This window comes from Rhinolophus ferrumequinum, chromosome 11, assembly GCF_004115265.2.
Source record: "Rhinolophus ferrumequinum isolate MPI-CBG mRhiFer1 chromosome 11, mRhiFer1_v1.p, whole genome shotgun sequence".
In the NCBI taxonomy this organism is placed as follows: domain Eukaryota; kingdom Metazoa; phylum Chordata; class Mammalia; order Chiroptera; family Rhinolophidae; genus Rhinolophus; species Rhinolophus ferrumequinum.
The window spans coordinates 81,667,459-81,694,254 of NC_046294.1; positions in this window are offsets into that span (position 1 = coordinate 81,667,459).

A 26,796-nucleotide genomic window follows, 5' to 3' on the forward strand; every position below is an offset into this window, starting at 1 on the left:
ATCTGAAAAGCACCTTGTGTTTTCCCATCACAGCCTGCCAGGGACTGCTGGTCCTCAGCTATGAGAGGAGGCTTCTTTTGAAGTGGCTGTGTCTCTGCTGTGCACAGCAGATGCCACTGCACTTGAACCGCCCACTACTACCTCCCACCCGGCCCCTAGCTCGGCCTCGGGAGGGTGGTGTTTTGGGGGACATTGCTAAAATCAGGCATTTCTTCTCTTCTCCAGGTGAAGAGTTCTTCAGGGATTAAGGAGAAGCCTTTAGTTCTTCACTTAGTTGGGCAACAGAGGGCACTAGAGATCATTAAATGTCCACGTTTCTAAACACCACCAGTGTTTACCAATAGCAGAAATCAGCCTGGGTCTGCGGCGGAAGCCACATTCTTGCCACCACCCTCAAAATCCCTCGTTCCCTTTTCCTTCATGTATACTCCTTCCGGCCGCGGAACTCTCCCCCTGGGCCAGTTAAACCTTCCTCGCTCCCTCTGCGTGTTGAGTATTGCTGGAGAGGTCCCCCAAACATGTCTTTCGGGAGCGACTGTGAACTCGTGATGAGATCGCCGCACGGTCCCGGACCAACGTAGTTTGTTCTCAGTTTTCCTTCAGCGTCATAAACGTCACAAACCCTGTCCTCTGTAGTGAAGTGTTCCATACATATAGGTGGCGAAGGAGTGATTTCAAAACCTGAAGTTTTAGGACAGGACTCTCTGTTTATTCCACCGGGGACCTCCCTGTCTACCTAGGGACATGCGAACTCTGCCCTATGGATCCCCCCTCTGAAGAGGAAAGCCTAACTGCCCTGAGGGGATAGGGGCGACGACCCGCTCTGGCTGCTTCAGGCTGAGGAGGGACATAGAGAGAGACCGGCAGCTAGGGCTCGTCCAGAGGTCTATCGAAGGGTCCCGGTAGATGAGCATGTCCAGATGAGGAGTTTGTTGCTTTGGAGGCCGTCGTAGCCAGCTAGTGAGTGGTCCTCAAGCAGAGATTACACCGTAGGCAGCAGCAAGAGATGATTCCTGTCATAATGAATAACAGAAATATGAGAAAGGCTTCTTTAAGTCCTGTTAGGCTAGGAAGCCAGCAAGTAAGGAAGGACAAATCTAAACCAAAGAATCTCGTTTTTCGTTTAATCTTGGAAACCTTTAAGTAACTGTGAACTATCAGAGAGACTGAAACAGCATAACCCTTTCCACTTTGTATGTTTTTGATTGTGTTTGAGAAGTAGATAATGGATGGCAGCTTTGTTTCGGAACTCTTATTCTGACCTGTCCTGACTTTTGTCTCATGGCATGGATAGCCTGTGAGGTGCGTTTTGGGTTGTTGTTATCGAGTAAGCTCTTTGACTACCTAGGCTTTTGTATGTCCTTTTCTATAAAAGAACTCTCATCCGTGAAGAGCGTCCAATGTGGGTTGTCTCGGGGTATTTTTTTGTACATGTGTTTTAGCAGTAGAGGCTGGAATTAACACCCATTGGCAGTTAATTCTTCCTCTGTCTCTGGGAGGAAGGCAGCAAGATTAAGGGCGGAGCAGGTCCCTACTTGAATGACAGGACCTTTGAAGAAGGCCTGATGTTGTAGGAGGCGGCTATCAGTGAGCCTGTGACTTTTATGAGCATTGAAAAACCCTTGAATGTGGTGTGGGGCAGAAAGCAAACCGGTTAAGTCTTGTCCCATTGGGAGCTTGGTGGCTTTGGGAAGGAACTAGGATGGCAGCTGTAGCTGTGGCCTGGAGGCAAGCTGGTCGGCCGCGTGCTAAGTTGTCTGGTGTTTTACTGAATTAGTTTCCGAGTCTTCCTTAAGTTTAATTTTGTTTATTTTCTGTTTTCTTTAAGGTATAGACCAATGATAAGAAACAGGCTGAGCCAAATGAGCCCAAATCTGGGGGCTGTCTTTATCTTTACAAGCAAAGCAGTTTTCAGAGGAAGGAGGTCCAGAGTGAGCAGTTGAGACAGAATAAATGGCTTCTATGTCCATGAGGAAATGAACAGGCTTACCACCTCAGGGTCACCCACAGTTTTACCCCCTGTGATGAGAACAGCTTGGGAGCCACCGGGAACTTCAGGCCCAACAGTGAGGACTGCCATTCTTGGGGAGGGAGCTGCTCCTTGCTCCCTTCAGATCAAGGCATACTCTCTGGTGTAGTGTGCCCTTTAGTCTCTATAGGGGGCGCAGCTGTTTTGGAGGATTAGGAATCCAGTGATCTGGGCTTGTATATCCAGAGTAGGGTCTTTGATCTGGTGCTTTCTCTCTGGGGCCTTTGGGGTGTCCTGAGGTGGCTTCAGCCCTGGGTTGTCTATAACTGTGGCCAAAAGTCTGGCCTGTCTCTGTTCTTATGCTCTGGTCTCACTGTTCCTTTATTCCTCGTTTTTCTGTCTTGGCTGTCAAAGACTTTTAAACAGATTCCTGGCCCTTTGTAGGATCTGAGCCTCTTACTCGGGGCTGTCAGATTGGGTCAGAACCATTAGAATTCCCTGCCAGTTAGGGAAAAGCATTAGGCGAAGTTTCCTCTTAGTGGCCTATAGCTGATACTGAGGAAAGCACATGAACTGTAGCAGTTTTGCAATATAAAAATTTGCTTAACTGTCAGCAAAACTTAGTTTTTAGATTTAAGTTTTGAGTTACCAAGGATCTGACTGAGAAAATAGAAAACGTAGAAAATTATTCTGGTGACATACATACTGACAACCAAAAGTGAGCAATGAGCACTTCCACTGGCAAACCCAGGAATGTATTTGGCACCCTTTAAAAGCATAGGTTTTAGTAATAAAATATATTCATTAAGAGATCTTAATTTCTCTTAACGTTCGTGTGACAAGAAGTTAGAAAGAGATGAACTTATGTTGTACCTAATAATTAACACCTCAGGATTTTGTTGTTTTGCAATACCGAGGTATCGAAGCCATTTTCTTGACAAATTCAGTGGCAGAGGTATTCTGACTTTAGTATTTTGGGACTCCAATCTAAAGGCTGTTTCCCTGATGATGAATCTCACCGTGGGTGGTCGTTGTAGGACTTAGAGCAGCAGAGTAAGGGCGCTGGCTTGCGAATGAGCCATTTGGCTTTCAAAAGTGCCACTTTTTTTCCTTCAGTTACCTCAGCCTCACACATTCCTGTTTATAGGTGGATTTGGAGATGGGTGTTTGTTGAAGGGTCCTCCCCAGGAGAGGAGGATCCCGCTGGAGTTCTCTTGGAAGAGTCTCTTTAGGAGGGGTCTCCCTAGGGAGATTCACCTTAGAAGGAGACTCCTAGAAGGAGTCCCCTTAGGAGGAGTCCCCTTAAAAAGGGACTCATTGGGGGAAGGGAGGCAAGAGATCACAGCCAAAAGAGCCGGGTCAACTTTACACTTCTTGCAGAGATTTGGGTTGTCCCTCAGGGCAAAAAAAGCCTGAACATATGGAACTTCTGACCGTGTGCCCTCCTTTCTGCAAAACGGGTCTTGTTGCATGATAGTATTATAATTACTACTTCCCTCAGAAGGCCAAGTCTCCCCATCTTCCAATGAATATTTAGGCCAAACCTCTGAACAAAAGAAAATCAGGCGCTGTTTCTTCAAAGTCTGAGGGTCAAATTTGTCCCTGTGTTTCAAGATGCGGTCCAGGGGGGTGGAGGCGCGTGAGGGCTGATTGCCCATCGGAAAGGAAGGAAGAAGAGAAAGGCGTCCCTTGGCAATTCATCTCCCACAATCTGCTCTGAGGCGTCCCGTCCCCGCAGACGCCTGGGCCGCAGACACCGCGCGACTGGTTCCGAGGCGCGCCAGGATTATTGGCGCTTACCTGGGCGGCCCGGCCCGTGCCTCCGGGTGGGCGCCTACCCCGGCCCCGCCTGAATCTTCGGCATTGGCCTACAGGCCCATAGAGGCTGTGGCCTGTAAGGGGATGCTTTAAAGTTGCGGGGTGGATAGCGCAACCCTGGGCATCACAGAAATTGATTGCACGATTACCATAATAGTGGCCTTCTAAATAAAGGTATTTAAGGACAGAGGACATACTCAATCAAGACTTGGAGCTTGCGTATTTAGCCAGCGCAGAAAGGCAAGTGGCGAGGTTTTGATTCCCAACGGGGAAGAGAGTGCAAAAAGAGAAAAAGGGGAGCCCCAAAAGGTTTCAGGTCAAGTTTCCTCCTTAAGGGAAAGTGAGTCTGGACGATGTTGGTCCTCCTTGAAAACGTGGCCTGGAGGTGGCTGAGGGGGCCTGGCGGGTGGTGCCCTGGAGGAGCTGTGCTTTTGCTGCCTTTCCCCTCTGGGCTGTGGCTGCAGCCCTGCTGAGCTGGGGGCGGAGCCAGGCAGCAGAGTTGCTGCTTGCAGTCCCCAGAGTACAGTGAGATCACGGGAGAGCAGGGGATGATTTGAGAGGAAATGTTAAATGCCAGTAAATCTTATCCTGCGTGACGAGAGATGTCCTATAGAGGCAGAGGTTCATGTTCTTACCTTAAGATGTTCTGAGGTCGGCAGGGAGTGTTGAGAAGGTCCTGCAGGGAAGAGGCCCCAGACCAGCATCTCAAAAGTTGAGGAGAGACAGCCACAGGATGAAAGAACAGCAAAGACAAAGGAGTCGTCTTGCTGGCACCCTTATGGGCAGTTGGGCTGGGAGAGGAGCTAAGGAACCTTTGGAAATTTTCCGTAGAGTGGCCACGCCCAAAATTCCCTCAGTTGTCCGCAAAGACCCACAGGCCTGGCCACGGGCCAGTATTCAGTCTCCTCGTGGAAAGAGAAATGAGAAAGCAAGAGAGAAGGAAGTTAGACTGTGGCTGACATTCCTAGGGCTCAGTGCCCCCGGGGATCAACCAGAGCCCTCCTGCAAGACCTGCCCTCCTGCAAGACCTGCCCTCCTGCAAGACCTGCCCTCTGACTCTTAAGAGTAGCAGCCCCGCTTTTCGCATTTAAATGGCTGACGGAGGCCTACTGTTTGTATGCTAAAGGAGGAAAAAAAAAGAAAAAAAAACGATGAAGGCCCATAGGGTGGGCAAGTAGAAAGGCACAGATAATATTTACCTCTCCTTCAATCCCCAGCGAGCCCCCAAATGACGTAGGTGATGTTGGATCTGCCGGCAGTTTCTGAGTGTGGGCCGTGATCCTGTCTCGTGAAGCCGAAGAATGGAAACAGGGACCAGGGAGAGGCAAAGAGTTTTTAAAAAGAGGATAGTTTATTAGAGGCAGGAGAAGAGGTTGCGGCTCCCGAGCAGGAGGGGTCCCGCATGGGGGGTGCCCCATGACTGAGGCAAAAGCTCTTACTTTTATACCTTCCCTTGCCTGCTTGGGGAAGGGGAGCTGTTTGAAGAAGGGAACCTGTTTGAAGAAGGGAACTGGTGCCTTCTAATGAAATTCGTCTACCAGGTTTGTTCCGCTTGCCCATCCTAAAGGAATTAGCAAAGTAACCCACTCTTTATCTCTGGGATCTGCTCCATTTGACAGGCCAAAATGAATTTTATGATTAACCTCAAGGCCTTGTTACATTATGTCCTGGAGCGAAGGAGTGATTTCAAAACCTGAAGTTTTAGGATATGACTGTCTTTGTCTATTCCACCAGGGACCTCCCTGTGTACCTAGGGACACGCTGACTCTCCTGGATCACTGTTTGCCATAGGTTAGAAAAAGCACTAATAGACTTTGTTTTCTAGAGAAGTTTTAGATTGAAAGGAAAATCGAGCAGAAAGTATAGCGTTCTCACGTATTCCCTTCCCCTTATCTCTCCAGCTTCCCCTGTTAGTAACATCTTGTCTGGTGTGGTACCTTTGTTACAATAGATGAACCGATGTCGACACCTTATTAACTCAATTCCATAGTTTCCATTTAGTTCACTCTTTTATTGTACAGTTCTATGGATTCTGACAAACGCGTAACGTCATTTATCCACCACGATAGTATCATCCGGAATAATTTCACTGCCCTAGAGATACTTTAGGTATTCCACCTATTGTGATCTCTCTAGTTCTCTCAAGCCCCGGAAACTACTAATCTATTTACTGTCTCTGTAGTTCTTCCTTTCTCAGAATGTCACGTAGTTAGAATCATGTAATGCGTCGCCTTTTCAGACTGGCTTCTTTCACTTAGCGGTATGCATTTAAGGTTTCTCCGGGTCTTTTAGTATCTTGGCAGCTAATTTCATCACTAAATAATGTTTTATTTTCCGGATATAGGACACTTTGTTTATCCATTCACCCGGGGAAAGCTATCTTGGTTGCTTTCCATTTTTGGCAATTATGTATAACACCGCCGTAAACATCTGTGTGCACCTCTCAGCTGTGTCTGTCTATTCTGCCGCTAAACCTACCCACTGAGTTCTTAAGCTCATTGCGTTTTTCAGTTCTAGAGTTCAGAGAGTAACACACGCACAGATGTGGCGTGATCTCCTGGCAGCAGGGGTCGATCGGAAGAAAATAGACCGACAAGCCAATGCACTCCTGCTGGAACTCTGGAAACAGTTGCGTCCGGAACAATTCCGGAGAAGCCTAAAGGAGAAGTCTGGGAAAGCGCGACCCGTGTCCCTCCAGGACTTCATGCAGCCCCTTGAGGCCGACTCCTTTCAGCTCGATTACGGATTACAGGTGGGGCCAAGGTACCCCGGTCAGAGGGGATGAGCAGGGACCGGAGGCCCCACGTGGAGCTGTCCATCCATCGGTCCCCTTCTAATGTGCGGAGGGTTTTGGCCCTAGTGGACACTGGCGCAGACTGCAGTCTTGTTGATGGGAACCCAGAACTGTTCCCCGGACCAGCAATCTGCATTGATGGCTACGCGGGAAAGACTGTGACTGTGAAAGCCGTCTCCTTACCACTGGGTATAGGAAGGCTTCCGCCTCGTACCTACAAGGTTTATGTCTCCCCCGTTGCGGAGAATATTCATTCTAGGGGTGGACGTGCTACATGGCCTCAGCTGACAGACATCGGTAGGAGAGTTCCGTCCCTGGATCCCGGTGGTGAAAGCGGTGACACGCGGGCATGCTCACCACCCTCCTCAAGTGTTGCCACAGCCCTGGAGCGTGGTTACAGTGCGACAGTACCTCCTGCCAGGAGGGCAGGAGGAGACTGGTGGTACCCTAAGAGGTCCAGGAAGTCTGGCTGTGCCCAGGAGGACTGCCGGTGCCCTGAGAAACCGTGGCTGTGCCCAGGATATTGCATTCACCTCCAGGCTCCTCGCACAGGGACCCTCGGGGAAGCCGCTTGTGGCGTAGATTGTGAGGCGAGATCCTGTAGGGGTGGAGTGTGGGGACAGAGCCCCAGAGAGCAGTGTCCAGGCTCTCGGCCTCAGCGGAGGGGTGCTGGCTCGGGTAGTAGATGGCCGTCAGCTGTGGCTGGTTGGCCGTCAGCTGTAACCATGGAGCCCTTGGCCACTAATATAACTGCGGTGGCTTCGGAGGAGAGTCGAGGAGAGTCGGTCGGTTGGCAGCAAAGCGGACAGCAGGTCGCACGTCTTGTGAACTCAGCCTCCGGTGAGACCTTAGTGGTATGACTCCCCTACCTATGGCTCCGTGGGTATTCCTTTTGGCCTCACCACATCCTGCGTTCTTATGTGGGAGCGGGAGCAGAGACCCTGCAGGCCTCCCCGCACTACAGGGGGCTTAAAACTTCTTCAGGGAGGGGGCTTAAAACTTGTATGGTGACGGGACTTTAAACATCGAAAGCGAGGGGTTGAAAACTTTTAACCGAGGGGACATAAAACTTCTATTCTGAGAGGCCTTAAAACTTCTATAGTGAGGGTTCTTAAAACTTCTATAGTGAAGGGGCTTTAAACTTCTCTAGTGAGGGTACTTAAAACTCATATAGTGAGGGGGCTTAAAACTTCCACAGTGAGGGGGCTTATTCTTCTATAGTGAAGAGACTTGAAAGTTCTTCACTGAGGGGGCTTCAAACTTCTATGTTAAGGGGGCTTTAAACTCCTATACTGAGGAGGCTTAAAACTTCTACAGTGAGGGTGCTTAAAACTTCCATAGTGAGGGGACTTAAAACTGCGGTTCTGAGCGAACTTAAAACTTCTATAGTGAGGGGCTTAAAACTTCTATACTGAAGGGGCTTAAAACTTCTAGAGTGAGTGGATTTAAAACTTCTTTACTGAGGGTGACTGAGACTTCTATACTAAGGGGACATAAAACTTCTACAGTGAGTGAACGTAGAACTTCTATTCTGAGTGGACTTAAAACTTTTGTAGTGAGGGGACTTATAAGTCATATACTGAGGGGTTTAAAACTTGTATCCTGAGGGGGCTAAAAACTTCTATATTGAGGGGGCTTAAAATTCTATACGGAGTGTGCTTCAAACTTCTATAGTGAGGGGGCTTCAAACTTCTATGGCGAGGGGACTTAAAAGTGCTATTCTGAGGGGACATAAAACTTCTATAGTGTGGGGACTTAAAACTTATGTAGTGAGGGGTTTAAAACTTGTATACTGAAGGGGCTTAAAACTTCAATAGTGGGGGGAGTTGAAGCTTCCAAAGTGAGGGGATTCAAACTTCTTTACTGAGGGGACTTAAAACTTCTATTCTGAGGGTCCTTAAAACTTCTATAGTGAGGGGCTTAAAACTGCTATTCTGAGGGGACTTTAAACTTCTATCGTGAGGGAAGTTAAAACTTCTACTCTGAGGGCACTTAGAACTTCTATAGTGAGGGGACTTAAAGCTCATATAGTGAGGGGTTTAAAACTTGTATACTAAAGGAGCTTAACACTTCGATCGTAGGGAGCTGAAAACTTCTATGCTGAGGGGGCTTAAGACTTCTTTAGTGAGGGGGCTTAAAACTTGTATGGTGATGGGACTTTAAACATCCAAAGTGAGGGGTTTAAAACTCCTTAACTGAAGGGACGTAAAACTTCTATTCTGAGAGGCCTTAAAACTTGTATAGTGAGGGGGCTAAAACTTCTTTAGTGAGGGAACTTAAAACTTGTATTCTGAGGGCACTTAAAACTTCTGTGCTCAGGGCACTTAACACTTCTATAGTGAGGGGCCTTAAAACTCATATAGTGAGGGGTTTAAAACTTGTATCCTGAGGGGGCTTAAAAGTTCGATAGTAGGGAGTGAAAACTTCTATGCTGAGGGGGCTTAAAACATTTATGGTGACGGGACTTTGAACATCCAAAGTGAGGGGTTTAAAACTTCTTAACTGAGGGCATGTAAAACCTGTATTCTGAGCGGACTTAAAACTTGTGTAGTGAGGGGGCTTAAAACTCATATACTGAGGGGTTCCAAACTTGTATCCTGAGGGGGCTTAAAAGTTCCATATTGAGGGGCCTTAAAACTTCTATAGTGAGGGGACTTGAAACTCATATAGTGAGGGGGCTGAAAACTTCTTTAGTGTGGGGGCTTAAAACTGCTATTCTGAGGGGACTTAAAACTTCTATAGGGAGGGGGCTTAAAACTGCTATTCTGAGGGGACTTGAAACTCATATAGTGAGGGGGCTGAAAACTTCTATAGTGTGAGGGCTCAAAACTCCTAGACTTAGGGTCCTTAAGCATCTATAGTGAGGGGTCTTAAAACTTCTACAGTGAGGGGAGTTTAAGCTTCCAAAGTGAGGGGATTAAAACTTCTTTACTGAGGGGACATAAAACTTCTATTCTGAGAGGCCTTGAACTTCTATAGTGAGGGGGCTTAAAACTTCTATACTGAAGGGGCTTAAAACTTCTATAGTGAGGGTCCTTAAAACTTCTATAGTGAAGGGACTTAAAACTGCTATTCTGAGGGAACTTAAAACTTCTATAGAGAAGGAGCTTAAAACTGCTATTCTGAGGGGACTTAAAACTTCTACAGTGAGGGGAATTAAAACTCATATAGTGAGGGGTTTTAAACTTGTATACTGAAGGGGCTTAAAACTTCTATAGTGGGGGCTGAAAACTTCTATTGTTAGGGGGCATAGAACTTCTTTAGTGAGGGGGTTTAAAACTTCTATTCTGAGGGGATTTAAAATTTCTACAGTGGGGGAATGAATACAGATGTAGTTAGGGGGCTTACAACGTGTATACTGAGGGGGCTTAATACTTCTACAGTGAGGGGGCTGAAAACTTCTATAGTGTGAGGGCTCAAAACTCCTAGACTTTGGGGCCTTAAACATCTATAGTGAGGGGTCTTAAAACTTCTACAGTGAGGGGAGTTTAAGCTTCCAAAGTGAGGGGATTAAAACTTCTTTCCTGAGGGGACTTAAAACTTCTATTCTGAGGGTCCTTAAAACTTCTATACTGTGGGGACTTGAAACTCATATAGTGAGGGGTTTAAAACTTGTATACTGAAGGGGCTTAAAACTTCGATAGTGGGGAGCTGAAAACTTCTATGCTGAGGGTGCTTAAGACTTCTTTAGTGAGGGGGCTTAAAACTTGTATGTTGACGGGACTTTAAACATCCAAAGTGAGGGGTTTAAACCTCCTTAACTGAGGGGACATAAAACTTCTATTCTGAGAGGTCTTAAAACTTCTATAATGAGGGGTTTAAAACTTCTAATCTGAAGGGGCTTTAAACTTCTATAGTGAGGGGACTTAAAACTCATAGTGAGGAGGCTAAAACTTCTTTAGTGAGGGAAGTTAAAACTTGTATTCTGAGGGAACTTAAAACTTCTATAGTGAGGGGACTTAAAACTCATATAATGAGGGGTTGAAAACTTGTATACTGAAGCAGGTTAAAACTTCGATAGTAGGGAGCTGAAAACTTCTATGCTGAGGGGGATTAAAACTTCTTTAGTGAGGGGGCTTAAAACTTCTTCAATGAGGGGCTGAAAATTTCTACAGTGAGGGGGCTTAAAACTGCTATTCTGAGCGGACTTTAAACTTGTATAGTGAGGGGACTTGAAACTTCTATTCTCAGGGCACTTAAAACTTCTATAGTGAGGGGACTTAGAACTCATATAGTGAGGTGTTTAAAACTTGTATACTGAAGGGGCTTAAAACTTCGATAGTGGGAGCTGAAAACATCTATGCTGAGGGGGCTTAAAACTTCTTTAGTGAGGGGGCGTAAAACTTTTATGGTGACGGGACTTTGAACATCCAAAGTGAGGGGTTTAAAACTCCTTAACTGAGGGCATGTAAAACTTTATTCTGAGCGGACTTAAAACTTGTGTAGTGAGGGGGCTTAAAACTCATATACTGAGGGGTTCAAATCTTGTATCCTGAGGGGGCTTAAAAGTTCCATATTGAGGGGCCTTAAACTTCTATAGTGAGGGGACTTGAAACTCATATAGTGAGGGGCCTGAAAACTTCTTTAGTGTGGGGGCTTAAAACTGCTATTCTGAGGGGACTTAAAACTTCTATAGTGAGGGGGCTTAAAACTGCTATTCTGAGGGGACTTAAAACTTCTATAGCGAGGGGAATTAAAACTTATATAGTGAGGGATTTAAAACTTGTGTACTGAAGGGGCTTAAAACTTCTATAGTGGGTACTGAAAACTTCTATACTTAAGGGGCATAGAACTTCTTTAGTGAGGGGGTTTAAAACTTCTATTCTGAGGGGATTTTAAATTTCTACAGTGGGGGACTGAATACAAATGTAGAGAGGGGGCTTACAACGTGTATACTGAGGGGGCTTAAAACTTGTACAGTGAGGGGCTGAATACTTCTACAGTGAGGGGGCTGAAAACTTCTATAGTGTGAGGGCTCAAAACTCCCAGACTTAGGGTCCTTAAACATCTATAGTGAGGGGACTTAAATCTCATACAGTGAGGGGGCTGGAAACTTCTTTATTGAGGGGGCTTTAAACTTCTATGGTGAGGGAACTTAAAACTTCTATGCTGAGGGGGCTTAAAACTTCTTTAGTGAGGGGGCTTAACACTTGTATGGTGATGGGACTTTAAACATCCAAAGTGAGGGGTTTAAAACTTTTAACCGAGGGGACATAAAACTTCTATTCTGAGAGGCCTTGAACTTCTATAGTGAGGGGGCTTAAAACTTCTATACTGAAGGGGCTTTAAACTTCTATAGTGAGGGTCCTTAAAACTTCTATAGTGAAGGGACTTAAAACTGCTATTCTGAGGGAACTTGAAACTTCTATAGAGAGGGAGCTTAAAACTGCTATTCTGAGGGGACTTAAAACTTCTACAGTGAGGGGAATTAAAACTCATATAGTGAGGGGTTTTAAACTTGTATACTGAAGGGGCTTAAAACTTCTATAGTGGGGGCTGAAAACTTCTATAGTTAGGGGGCATAGAACTTCTTTAGTGAGGGGGTTTAAAACTTCTATTCTGAGGGGATTTAAAATTTCTACAGTAGGGGACTGAATACAAATGTAGTGAGGGGGCTTACAACGTCTATACTGAGGGGGCTTAAAACTTGTACAGTGAGGGGGCTGAAAACTTCTATAGTGTGAGGGCTCAAAACTCCTAGACTTAGGGGCCTTAAACATCTATAGTGAGGGGTCTTAAAACTTCTACAGTGAGGGGAGTTTAAGCTTCCAAAGTGAGGGGATTAAAACTTCTTTCATGAGGGGACTTAAAACTTCTACAGTGAGGGAGCTTAAAACTGCTATTCTGAGGGGACTTAAAACTTCTATAGTGAGGGGAATTAAAACTCATATAGTGAGGGGTTTAAAACTTGTATACTGAAGGGGCTTAAAACTTCTATAGTTGGGGCTGAAAATTTCTATAGTTAGGGTGCTATGCCGTATCAGGCCCTCTGGCCGGGAGAACAGGGGGCCTGATGAACTGTGCTTCCTGGGTGACAGAGATGCACAGTGGTAGCCCCTCCAGCAGGATCTGGGAGAGTCACTGGGCCTGAGCAGGCCTGCTTCCTCCTGTATTTCGCCAGCTATGGATTCGTGCTGGGAGCCGCAAGGACAGCTGGTGCAGGACCGTTCCATACAGCACGTATGGCAGCGAGGTCTGGGATGGCCTCCGTCTCACCTCCCTGAAGTGCTCTGTGGATGCTCTGGAGTGCAGCTTGCCTCTCCGCGTCTAGGTGTTCTCCTGTGACTCGGAAACCCAGCTCAGGGGGTGTTGGCAGACTCAGAGGGTCCCCTCGCCTGTGCGGCAGAAGACAAGTCTTTCGTTTTCGGGGCCTGGAACGGTCACATGTGGGTGAGCCGTCTGTCTGGGTTCGCTTCTGCCCCTTTGTTCCATCTGCCTCCTTTTCACGCTGGCACTTGTGGGAAAGGCCGGGAGCCGAGGAGGGAGAAGGACCCTCCTGGCTCACTTTTTTGGAGGATTTCTGGCATGGGCGAGCAGCACGGGATGTGGCTGTACGCCTCTTCCTCTGCGCCGGCGGGAAACCTCGAGTGGCGCTGTATGAGCTCGTGATGGCATTTCTTGTGGGGCAGGAGATTAGCACGGAGGTCTGGGATTTCTTGTCACCCTGGCTTCCTGAGATCTCCGTATGGGGTATTCTTTGCAGAAGCCCAGGCCTGGGAATGAAGCAAGAGACGGCCAGGGCCCTGAATGCAGACCGTGCTCGCCCAGTGTCATCGGGGTTCCTTCCCGTGTCTCCTGAGATCTCCGCATGGAGGGTTCTCGGCAGAGTCCCAGGCCTGGGCACGAAGAAAGAGTGGCCTCTCTGGACCCCCAGGGGCCTAAATGCGGACCGGGAAGCCCCAGTGCCATCGGGGTTCCTTCCCTGAGTGGCCTGCTTCAGTCTGAGTGCAGGGTCTTCCTCCTGCTTCGGTGCCCCTTTGGCCCTCAACAGGCTCTGCTCTGTGCAGGTGCTGGGGGCACCCCGGGGTGTTGTGAGGGGCATGTGGGTGTCTACCTGGTCCTGTGCCACACAGTGACTGGCTCTGCCCACCGGAGACACTGAGCTGCAGGCTATCTGTAAGTGCAGAGCAGACAGCACCGCTTCCCTCTGATGGCCATGCCTGCCGATTGAGACGAGGGACCCCAGAAAAGTGCGCAGCGTTTGAGAGAGCATGGAACATCGCCGCCGAGACGCTGTGAGGAAGCACGACGGCAAACTCATCAGATACCTGCAGTTTGGCCTGCGAGAGAACGGAGGGGCACGGACCGCTGTGTGAGGATGGCGGGCCAAATGAACGTGGTGGGCATGGCGAGCGCAGTGGTGCTGGCGCTCGGGTGCCCGGGGCGGGCGTGGGGGACAGATCCTGCCCTGATAAGCGCCCATGGGTCACTTGGGTGAGGTCTGTCTTTGGACCCACAGCAGGCTCCTAGCTAGCTCCTTCAGCTGTCAACAGGGCTGAAGGCGAAGTGCCCACCGTTGGGCCTGTTGCCGGGATGCAGCAGGGAACAATGGGCGCGCGTGCCCGAGACCGCCAGAAGCGCGCGGGGGCGCGCTCGCGCGCACGGGACGCCGGGCGGGCGGCGCGGGGGCGCGAGCAGGGAGACTCAGGGTCAAGGGGGCACGCAGAGGGTCCTCAGCGGATTCGGGAGGACCTGGGGCAAGCAGAGGTGTGGCTCCCCCGGCGGGGCACTCCCAGATGTGCTGAGGGGTGGAGGTGTTTGCTTCCGGGCCAGGAGCAGCAGCCTTTTGACTGGCCTCAGCCCTTTCTCCCCTGGGGGCCCGCACAGCTGTGGGGAACTTAACTGTACAGCAGGGGGTCCCTCCCAGCAGAAGGGAAACCCTGCTCCTCAGGGGTCGCCCCGGGATAAATGTATCCTTTACATAAAATGTTTCACTGTGGGGGAAAAAAAAAAGAGGAAACTCCTCGTTATGACCCACTAAATTCATTTCATGAGCAGCAGTAGGAAAACACACAGTGTTACTTACTAAATGATACAAAACTCATCTGAGTTGGAAAGAGAAAAGATGATCGTGGGCAATCCAAATGAATTGCCTGAACATAATATTGTAAAAATGACTTAAAGTTAAATCCTTGAATAGTAAAGGTTATGGTTCAAGTTTTTGTTAAACTGAATCTTGTTAGATTTATAATGACTTTCAGAACAAGGATAATGAGTAACCCAGTGCGTCCATAAAAATAAGATTCAAGAAACCCAAAAAGCGGCAGAGGGCGTTCAGTCCCACAGTGTTGATCCAATTCCACTGGAGTCTGTTGTACCGCTTACACACAGCCGTGGTTACATTTCAGCACATAGAGAATTCCATCCAGGGTGTCAACACAAGCTAAAAGCGTGTACTAAGGGAATAAACTGTTCGTACTTTATCATTTGTGACACCTCCCTCCCCCCAAAGGAAGTTACAAGAGCTGAGTGGTGTTATTTTGGAATGATACCAAGATTACCCACAGCTGGCAGAAGCTTCCAGATGTTCAGAAGGTGCTCTCTACTGGGTCAGAGGAGACGGTATTCTGGGAAAGGTCACCGATGGAGGAGGAAGTTGACATCTGCAGATGAGCCGAATGGGCGTGTAGCAAAGGGCCAGATGAGCACCTTGAGCAGTCGAAGCCCAGAAAAGATTAAGATGCTCGTCTACCCCGTAACTCAAACTTGAGGAAAACTAAACTGATCTGGCCCCCAATGACTTCTTTCTTTACCTGAAGAGCAAGGAAATATTGCAAGGAAGACATGTGGGTGACGTTCAGGACATCCAGGGTAATACGAGGACAGCTCTGATGTGGCCGTTCCGGGAAAGGAGTTCCGCGCTCCATCGCTTTGAAGGGTGGACTAGGCGCTTGTGTCCGTGCATAGCCTCCCAAGGGGAGCACTTCGAAGGTGACCGTAAGTGATGCTCAGCAATGAGGTACGTGGCGCTCTTTCTAGGATGAGTTCTCGAACCTAAATGTCAGTCTGTTCATAGTTCACTTGATGATTGAGACAGCCTTTTGAAGAGAGTTTTACATTTATATTTACTGGACGTGGATATATCTTCCTCTAGGTAACAAGAATACATGAAAGAGAAACTAGAACTGGGTCATTACCACCACCAGATAGGTGGGTGACAGAGATGCTCACACTTGGGAGAAGACGTACAAATATAATCATATGTCGATAGCGGGATATGAATATAGATCTGAAAAGCACCTTGTGTTTTCCCATCACAGCCTGCCAGGGACTGCTGGTCCTCAGCTATGAGAGGAGGCTTCTTTTGAAGTGGCTGTGTCTCTGCTGTGCACAGCAGATGCCACTGCACTTGAACCGCCCACTACTACCTCCCACCCGGCCCCTAGCTCGGCCTCGGGAGGGTGGTGTTTTGGGGGACATTGCTAAAATCAGGCATTTCTTCTCTTCTCCAGGTGAAGAGTTCTTCAGGGATTAAGGAGAAGCCTTTAGTTCTTCACTTAGTTGGGCAACAGAGGGCACTAGAGATCATTAAATGTCCACGTTTCTAAACACCACCAGTGTTTACCAATAGCAGAAATCAGCCTGGGTCTGTGGCGGAAGCCACATTCTTGCCACCACCCTCAAAATCCCTCGTTCCCTTTTCCTTCATGTATACTCCTTCCGTCCGCGGAACACTCCCCCTGGGCCAGTTAAACCTTCCTCGCTCCCTCTGCGTGTTGAGTATTGCTGGAGAGGTCCCCCAAACATGTCTTTCGGGAGCGACTGTGAACTCGTGATGAGATCGCCGCACGGTCCCAGACCAACGTAGTTTGTTCTCAGTTTTCCTTCAGCGTCATAAACGTCACAAACCCTGTCCTCTGTAGTGAAGTGTTCCATACATATAGGTGGCGAAGGAGTGATTTCAAAACCTGAAGTTTTAGGACAGGACTCTCTGTTTATTCCACCGGGGACCTCCCTGTCTACCTAGGGACATGCGAACTCTGCCCTATGGATCCCCCCTCTGAAGAGGAAAGCCTAACTGCCCTGAGGGGATAGGGGCGACGACCGCTCTGGCTGCTTCAGGCTGAGGAGGGACATAGAGAGAGACCGGCAGCTAGGGCTCGTCCAGAGGTCTATCGAAGGGTCCCCGGTAGATGAGCATGTCCAGATGAGGAGTTTGTTGCTTTGGAGGCCGTCGTAGCCAGCTAGTGAGTGGTCCTCAAGCAGAGATTACACCGTAGGCAGCAGCAAGAGATGATTCCTGTCATAATGAATAACAGAAATATGAGAAAGGCTTCTTTAAGTCCTGTTAGGCTAGGAAGCCAGCAAGTAAGGAAGGACAAATCTAAACCAAAGAATCTCGTTTTTCGTTTAATCTTGGAAACCTTTAAGTAACTGTGAACTATCAGAGAGACTGAAACAGCATAACCCTTTCCACTTTGTATGTTTTTGATTGTGTTTGAGAAGTAGATAATGGATGGCAGCTTTGTTTCGGAACTCTTATTCTGACCTGTCCTGACTTTTGTCTCATGGCATGGATAGCCTGTGAGGTGCGTTTTGGGTTGTTGTTATCGAGTAAGCTCTTTGACTACCTAGGCTTTTGTATGTCCTTTTCTATAAAAGAACTCTCATCCGTGAAGAGCGTCCAATGTGGGTTGTCTCGGGGTATTTTTTTGTACATGTGTTTTAGCAGTAGAGGCTGGAATTAACACCCATTGGCAGTTAATTCTTCCTCTGTCTCTGGGAGGAAGGCAGCAAGATTAAGGGCGGAGCAGGTCCCTACTTGAATGACAGGACCTTTGAAGAAGGCCTGATGTTGTAGGAGGCGGCTATCAGTGAGCCTGTGACTTTTATGAGCATTGAAAAACCCTTGAATGTGGTGTGGGGCAGAAAGCAAACCGGTTAAGTCTTGTCCCATTGGGAGCTTGGTGGCTTTGGGAAGGAACTAGGATGGCAGCTGTAGCTGTGGCCTGGAGGCAAGCTGGTCGGCCGCGTGCTAAGTTGTCTGGTGTTTTACTGAATTAGTTTCCGAGTCTTCCTTAAGTTTAATTTTGTTTATTTTCTGTTTTCTTTAAGGTATAGACCAATGATAAGAAACAGGCTGAGCCAAATGAGCCCAAATCTGGGGGCTGTCTTTATCTTTACAAGCAAAGCAGTTTTCAGAGGAAGGAGGTCCAGAGTGAGCAGTTGAGACAGAATAAATGGCTTCTATGTCCATGAGGAAATGAACAGGCTTACCACCTCAGGGTCACCCACAGTTTTACCCCCTGTGATGAGAACAGCTTGGGAGCCACCGGGAACTTCAGGCCCAACAGTGAGGACTGCCATTCTTGGGGAGGGAGCTGCTCCTTGCTCCCTTCAGATCAAGGATACTCTCTGGTGTAGTGTGCCCTTTAGTCTCTATAGGGGGCGCAGCTGTTTTGGAGGATTAGGAATCCAGTGATCTGGGCTTGTATATCCAGAGTAGGGTCTTTGATCTGGTGCTTTCTCTCTGGGGCCTTTGGGGTGTCCTGAGGTGGCTTCAGCCCTGGGTTGTCTATAACTGTGGCCAAAAGTCTGGCCTGTCTCTGTTCTTATGCTCTGGTCTCACTGTTCCTTTATTCCTCGTTTTTCTGTCTTGGCTGTCAAAGACTTTTAAACAGATTCCTGGCCCTTTGTAGGATCTGAGCCTCTTACTCGGGGCTGTCAGATTGGGTCAGAACCATTAGAATTCCCTGCCAGTTAGGGAAAAGCATTAGGCGAAGTTTCCTCTTAGTGGCCTATAGCTGATACTGAGGAAAGCACATGAACTGTAGCAGTTTTGCAATATAAAAATTTGCTTAACTGTCAGCAAAACTTAGTTTTTAGATTTAAGTTTTGAGTTACCAAGGATCTGACTGAGAAAATAGAAAACATAGAAAATTATTCTGGTGACATACATACTGACAACCAAAAGTGAGCAATGAGCACTTCCACTGGCAAACCCAGGAATGTATTTGGCACCCTTTAAAAGCATAGGTGTTAGTAATAAAATATATTCATTAAGAGATCTTAATTTCTCTTAACGTTCGTGTGACAAGAAGTTAGAAAGAGATGAACTTATGTGGTACCTAATAATTAACACCTCAGGATTTTGTTGTTTTGCAATACCGAGGTATCGAAGCCATTTTCTTGACAAATTCAGTGGCAGAGGTATTCTGACTTTAGTATTTTGGGACTCCAATCTAAAGGCTGTTTCCCTGATGATGAATCTCACCGTGGGTGGTCGTTGTAGGACTTAGAGCAGCAGAGTAAGGGCGCTGGCTTGCGAATTAGCCATTTGGCTTTCAAAAGTGCCACTTTTTTTCCTTCAGTTACCTCAGCCTCACACATTCCTGTTTATAGGTGGATTTGGAGATGGGTGTTTGTTGAAGGGTCCTCCCCAGGAGAGGAGGATCCCGCTGGAGTTCTCTTGGAAGAGTCTCTTTAGGAGGGGTCTCCCTAGGGAGATTCACCTTAGAAGGAGACTCCTAGAAGGAGTCCCCTTAGGAGGAGTCCCCTTAAAAAGGGACTCATTGGGGGAAGGGAGGCAAGAGATCACAGCCAAAAGAGCCGGGTCAACTTTACACTTCTTGCAGAGATTTGGGTTGTCCCTCAGGGCAAAAAAAGCCTGAACATATGGAACTTCTGACCGTGTGCCCTCCTTTCTGCAAAACGGGTCTTGTTGCATGATAGTATTATAATTACTACTTCCCTCAGAAGGCCAAGTCTCCCCATCTTCCAATGAATATTTAGGCCAAACCTCTGAACAAAAGAAAATCAGGCGCTGTTTCTTCAAAGTCTGAGGGTCAAATTTGTCCCTGTGTTTCAAGATGCGGTCCAGGGGGGTGGAGGCGCGTGAGGGCTGATTGCCCATCGGAAAGGAAGGAAGAAGAGAAAGGCGTCCCTTGGCAATTCATCTCCCACAATCTGCTCTGAGGCGTCCCGTCCCCGCAGACGCCTGGGCCGCAGACACCGCGCGACTGGTTCCGAGGCGCGCCAGGATTATTGGCGCTTACCTGGGCGGCCCGGCCCGTGCCTCCGGGTGGGCGCCTACCCCGGCCCCGCCTGAATCTTCGGCATTGGCCTACAGGCCCATAGAGGCTGTGGCCTGTAAGGGGATGCTTTAAAGTTGCGGGGTGGATAGCGCAACCCTGGGCATCACAGAAATTGATTGCACGATGACCATAATAGTGGCCTTCTAAATAAAGGTATTTAAGGACAGAGGACATACTCAATCAAGACTTGGAGCTTGCGTATTTAGCCAGCGCAGAAAGGCAAGTGGCGAGGTTTTGATTCCCAACGGGGAAGAGAGTGCAAAAAGAGAAAAAGGGGAGCCCCAAAAGGTTTCAGGTCAAGTTTCCTCCTTAAGGGAAAGTGAGTCTGGACGATGTTGGTCCTCCTTGAAAACGTGGCCTGGAGGTGGCTGAGGGGGCCTGGCGGGTGGTGCCCTGGAGGAGCTGTGCTTTTGCTGCCTTTCCCCTCTGGGCTGTGGCTGCAGCCCTGCTGAGCTGGGGGCGGCGCCAGGCAGCAGAGTTGCTGCTTGCAGTCCCCAGAGTACAGTGAGATCACGGGAGAGCAGGGGATGATTTGAGAGGAAATGTTAAATGCCAGTAAATCTTATCCTGCGTGACGAGAGATGTCCTATAGAGGCAGAGGTTCATGTTCTTACCTTAAGATGTTCTGAGGTCGGCAGGGAGTGTTGAGAAGGTCCTGCAGGGAAGAGGCCCCAGACCAGCATCTCAAAAGTTGAGGAGAGACAGCCACAGGATGAAAGAACAGCAAAGACAAAGGAGTCGTCTTGCTGGCACCCTTATGGGCAGTTGGGCTGGGAGAGGAGCTAAGGAACCTTTGGAAATTTTCCGTAGAGTGGCCACGCCCAAAATTCCCTCAGTTGTCCGCAAAGACCCACAGGCCTGGCCACGGGCCAGTATTCAGTCTCCTCGTGGAAAGAGAAATGAGAAAGCAAGAGAGAAGGAAGTTAGACTGTGGCTGACATTCCTAGGGCTCAGTGCCCCCGGGGATCAACCAGAGCCCTCCTGCAAGACCTGCCCTCATGCAAGACCTGCCCTCCTGCAAGACCTGCCCTCTGACTCTTAAGAGTAGCAGCCCCGCTTTTCGCATTTAAATGGCTGACGGAGGCCTACTGTTTGTATGCTAAAGGAGGAAAAAAAAAGAAAAAAAAACGATGAAGGCCCATAGGGTGGGCAAGTAGAAAGGCACAGATAATATTTACCTCTCCTTCAATCCCCAGCGAGCCCCCAAATGACGTAGGTGATGTTGGATCTGCCGGCAGTTTCTGAGTGTGGGCCGTGATCCTGTCTCGTGAAGCCGAAGAATGGAAACACGGACCAGGGAGAGGCAAAGAGTTTTTAAAAAGAGGATAGTTTATTAGAGGCAGGAGAAGAGGTTGCGGCTCCCGAGCAGGAGGGGTCCCGCATGGGGGGTGCCCCATGACTGAGGCAAAAGCTCTTACTTTTATACCTTCCCTTGCCTGCTTGGGGAAGGGGAGCTGTTTGAAGAAGGGAACCTGTTTGAAGAAGGGAACTGGTGCCTTCTAATGAAATTCGTCTACCAGGTTTGTTCCGCTTGCCCATCCTAAAGGAATTAGCAAAGTAACCCACTCTTTATCTCTGGGATCTGCTCCATTTGACAGGCCAAAATGAATTTTATGATTAACCTCAAGGCCTTGTTACATTATGTCCTGGAGCGAAGGAGTGATTTCAAAACCTGAAGTTTTAGGATATGACTGTCTTTGTCTATTCCACCAGGGACCTCCCTGTGTACCTAGGGACACGCTGACTCTCCTGGATCACTGTTTGCCATAGGTTAGAAAAAGCACTAATAGACTTTGTTTTCTAGAGAAGTTTTAGATTGAAAGGAAAATCGAGCAGAAAGTATAGCGTTCTCACGTATTCCCTTCCCCTTATCTCTCCAGCTTCCCCTGTTAGTAACATCTTGTCTGGTGTGGTACCTTTGTTACAATAGATGAACCGATGTCGACACCTTATTAACTCAATTCCATAGTTTCCATTTAGTTCACTCTTTTATTGTACAGTTCTATGGATTCTGACAAACGCGTAACGTCATTTATCCACCACGATAGTATCATCCGGAATAATTTCACTGCCCTAGAGATACTTTAGGTATTCCACCTATTGTGATCTCTCTAGTTCTCTCAAGCCCCGGAAACTACTAATCTATTTACTGTCTCTGTAGTTCTTCCTTTCTCAGAATGTCACGTAGTTAGAATCATGTAATGCGTCGCCTTTTCAGACTGGCTTCTTTCACTTAGCGGTATGCATTTAAGGTTTCTCCGGGTCTTTTAGTATCTTGGCAGCTAATTTCATCACTAAATAATGTTTTATTTTCCGGATATAGGACACTTTGTTTATCCATTCACCCGGGGAAAGCTATCTTGGTTGCTTTCCATTTTTGGCAATTATGTATAACACCGCCGTAAACATCTGTGTGCAGCTCTCAGCTGTGTCTGTCTATTCTGCCGCTAAACCTACCCACTGAGTTCTTAAGCTCATTGCGTTTTTCAGTTCTAGAGTTCAGAGAGTAACACACGCACAGATGTGGCGTGATCTCCTGGCAGCAGGGGTCGATCGGAAGAAAATAGACCGACAAGCCAATGCACTCCTGCTGGAACTCTGGAAACAGTTGCGTCCGGAACAATTCCGGAGAAGCCTAAAGGAGAAGTCTGGGAAAGCGCGACCCGTGTCCCTCCAGGACTTCATGCAGCCCCTTGAGGCCGACTCCTTTCAGCTCGATTACGGATTACAGGTGGGGCCAAGGTACCCCGGTCAGAGGGGATGAGCAGGGACCGGAGGCCCCACGTGGAGCTGTCCATCCATCGGTCCCCTTCTAATGTGCGGAGGGTTTTGGCCCTAGTGGACACTGGCGCAGACTGCAGTCTTGTTGATGGGAACCCAGAACTGTTCCCCGGACCAGCAATCTGCATTGATGGCTACGCGGGAAAGACTGTGACTGTGAAAGCCGTCTCCTTACCACTGGGTATAGGAAGGCTTCCGCCTCGTACCTACAAGGTTTATGTCTCCCCCGTTGCGGAGAATATTCATTCTAGGGGTGGACGTGCTACATGGCCTCAGCTGACAGACATCGGTAGGAGAGTTCCGTCCCTGGATCCCGGTGGTGAAAGCGGTGACACGGGGGCATGCTCACCACCCTCCTCAAGTGTTGCCACAGCCCTGGAGCGTGGTTACAGTGCGACAGTACCTCCTGCCAGGAGGGCAGGAGGAGACTGGTGGTACCCTAAGAGGTCCAGGAAGTCTGGCTGTGCCCAGGAGGACTGCCGGTGCCCTGAGAAACCGTGGCTGTGCCCAGGATATTGCATTCACCTCCAGGCTCCTCGCACAGGGACCCTCGGGGAAGCCGCTTGTGGCGTAGATTGTGAGGCGAGATCCTGTAGGGGTGGAGTGTGGGGACAGAGCCCCAGAGAGCAGTGTCCAGGCTCTCGGCCTCAGCGGAGGGGTGCTGGCTCGGGTAGTAGATGGCCGTCAGCTGTGGCTGGTTGGCCGTCAGCTGTAACCATGGAGCCCTTGGCCACTAATATAACTGCGGTGGCTTCGGAGGAGAGTCGAGGAGAGTCGGTCGGTTGGCAGCAAAGCGGACAGCAGGTCGCACGTCTTGTGAACTCAGCCTCCGGTGAGACCTTAGTGGTATGACTCCCCTACCTATGGCTACGTGGGTATTCCTTTTTGGCCTCACCACATCCTGCGTTCTTATGTGGGAGCGGGAGCAGAGACCCTGCAGGCCTCCCCGCACTACAGGGGGCTTAAAACTTCTTCAGGGAGGGGGCTTAAAACTTGTATGGTGACGGGACTTTAAACATCGAAAGCGAGGGGTTGAAAACTTTTAACCGAGGGGACATAAAACTTCTATTCTGAGAGGCCTTAAAACTTCTATAGTGAGGGTTCTTAAAACTTCTATAGTGAAGGGGCTTTAAACTTCTCTAGTGAGGGTACTTAAAACTCATATAGTGAGGGGGCTTAAAACTTCCACAGTGAGGGGGCTTATTCTTCTATAGTGAAGAGACTTGAAAGTTCTTCACTGAGGGGGCTTCAAACTTCTATGTTAAGGGGGCTTTAAACTCCTATACTGAGGAGGCTTAAAACTTCTACAGTGAGGGTGCTTAAAACTTCCATAGTGAGGGGACTTAAAACTGCGGTTCTGAGCGAACTTAAAACTTCTATAGTGAGGGGCTTAAAACTTCTATACTGAAGGGGCTTAAAACTTCTAGAGTGAGTGGATTTAAAACTTCTTTACTGAGGGTGACTGAGACTTCTATACTAAGGGGACATAAAACTTCTACAGTGAGTGAACGTAGAACTTCTATTCTGAGTGGACTTAAAACTTTTGTAGTGAGGGGACTTATAAGTCATATACTGAGGGGTTTAAAACTTGTATCCTGAGGGGGCTAAAAACTTCTATATTGAGGGGGCTTAAAATTCTATACGGAGTGTGCTTCAAACTTCTATAGTGAGGGGGCTTCAAACTTCTATGGCGAGGGGACTTAAAAGTGCTATTCTGAGGGGACATAAAACTTCTATAGTGAGGGGACTTAAAACTTATGTAGTGAGGGGTTTAAAACTTGTATACTGAAGGGGCTTAAAACTTCTATAGTGGGGGGAGTTGAAGCTTCCAAAGTGAGGGGATTCAAACTTCTTTACTGAGGGGACTTAAAACTTCTATTCTGAGGGTCCTTAAAACTTCTATAGTGAGGGGCTTAAAACTGCTATTCTGAGGGGACTTTAAACTTCTATCGTGAGGGAAGTTAAAACTTCTACTCTGAGGGCACTTAGAACTTCTATAGTGAGGGGACTTAAAGCTCATATAGTGAGGGGTTTAAAACTTGTATACTGAAGGAGCTTAACACTTCGATCGTAGGGAGCTGAAAACTTCTATGCTGAGGGGGCTTAAGACTTCTTTAGTGAGGGGGCTTAAAACTTGTATGGTGAGGGGACTTTAAACATCCAAAGTGAGGGGTTTAAAACTCCTTAACTGAAGGGACGTAAAACTTCTATTCTGAGAGGCCTTAAAACATGTATAGTGAGGGAGCTAAAACTTCTTTAGTGAGGGAACTTAAAACTTGTATTCTGAGGGCACTTAAAACTTCTGTGCTCAGGGCACTTAACACTTCTATAGTGAGGGGCCTTAAAACTCATATAGTGAGGGGTTTAAAACTTGTATCCTGAGGGGGCTTAAAAGTTCGATAGTAGGGAGTGAAAACTTCTATGCTGAGGGGGCTTAAAACTTCTTTAGTGAGGGGGCTTAAAACTTTTATGGTGACGGGACTTTGAACATCCAAAGTGAGGGGTTTAAAACTTCTTAACTGAGGGCATGTAAAACTTGTATTCTGAGCGGACTTAAAACTTGTGTAGTGAGGGGGCTTAAAACTCATATACTGAGGGGTTCAAAACTTGTATCCTGAGGGGGCTTAAAAGTTCCATATTGAGGGGCCTTAAAACTTCTATAGTGAGGGGACTTGAAACTCATATAGTGAGGGGGCTGAAAACTTCTTTAGTGTGGGGGCTTAAAACTGCTATTCTGAGGGGACTTAAAACTTCTATAGTGAGGGGGCTTAAAACTGCTATTCTGAGGGGACTTGAAACTCATATAGTGAGGGGGCTGAAAACTTCTATCGTGTGAGGGCTCAAAACTCCTAGACTTAGGGTCCTTAAGCATCTATAGTGAGGGGTCTTAAAACTTCTACAGTGAGGGGAGTTTAAGCTTCCAAAGTGAGGGGATTAAAACTTCTTTACTGAGGGGACATAAAACTTCTATTCTGAGAGGCCTTGAACTTCTATAGTGAGGGGGCTTAAAACTTCTATACTGAAGGGGCTTAAAACTTCTATAGTGAGGGTCCTTAAAACTTCTATAGTGAAGGGACTTAAAACTGCTATTCTGAGGGAACTTAAAACTTCTATAGAGAAGGAGCTTAAAACTGCTATTCTGAGGGGACTTAAAACTTCTACAGTGAGGGGAATTAAAACTCATATAGTGAGGGGTTTTAAACTTGTATACTGAAGGGGCTTAAAACTTCTATAGTGGGGGCTGAAAACTTCTATTGTTAGGGGGCATAGAACTTCTTTAGTGAGGGGGTTTAAAACTTCTATTCTGAGGGGATTTAAAATTTCTACAGTGGGGGAATGAATACAGATGTAGTTAGGGGGCTTACAACGTGTATACTGAGGGGGCTTAATACTTCTACAGTGAGGGGGCTGAAAACTTCTATAGTGTGAGGGCTCAAAACTCCTAGACTTTGGGGCCTTAAACATCTATAGTGAGGGGTCTTAAAACTTCTACAGTGAGGGGAGTTTAAGCTTCCAAAGTGAGGGGATTAAAACTTCTTTCCTGAGGGGACTTAAAACTTCTATTCTGAGGGTCCTTAAAACTTCTATACTGTGGGGACTTGAAACTCATATAGTGAGGGGTTTAAAACTTGTATACTGAAGGGGCTTAAAACTTCGATAGTGGGGAGCTGAAAACTTCTATGCTGAGGGTGCTTAAGACTTCTTTAGTGAGGGGGCTTAAAACTTGTATGTTGACGGGACTTTAAACATCCAAAGTGAGGGGTTTAAACCTCCTTAACTGAGGGGACATAAAACTTCTATTCTGAGAGGTCTTAAAACTTCTATAATGAGGGGTTTAAAACTTCTAATCTGAAGGGGCTTTAAACTTCTATAGTGAGGGGACTTAAAACTCATAGTGAGGAGGCTAAAACTTCTTTAGTGAGGGAAGTTAAAACTTGTATTCTGAGGGAACTTAAAACTTCTATAGTGAGGGGACTTAAAACTCATATAATGAGGGGTTGAAAACTTGTATACTGAAGCAGGTTAAAACTTCGATAGTAGGGAGCTGAAAACTTCTATGCTGAGGGGGATTAAAACTTCTTTAGTGAGGGGGCTTAAAACTTCTTCAATGAGGGGCTGAAAATTTCTACAGTGAGGGGGCTTAAAACTGCTATTCTGAGCGGACTTTAAACTTGTATAGTGAGGGGACTTGAAACTTCTATTCTCAGGGCACTTAAAACTTCTATAGTGAGGGGACTTAGAACTCATATAGTGAGGTGTTTAAAACTTGTATACTGAAGGGGCTTAAAACTTCGATAGTGGGAGCTGAAAACATCTATGCTGAGGGGGCTTAAAACTTCTTTAGTGAGGGGGCGTAAAACTTTTATGGTGACGGGACTTTGAACATCCAAAGTGAGGGG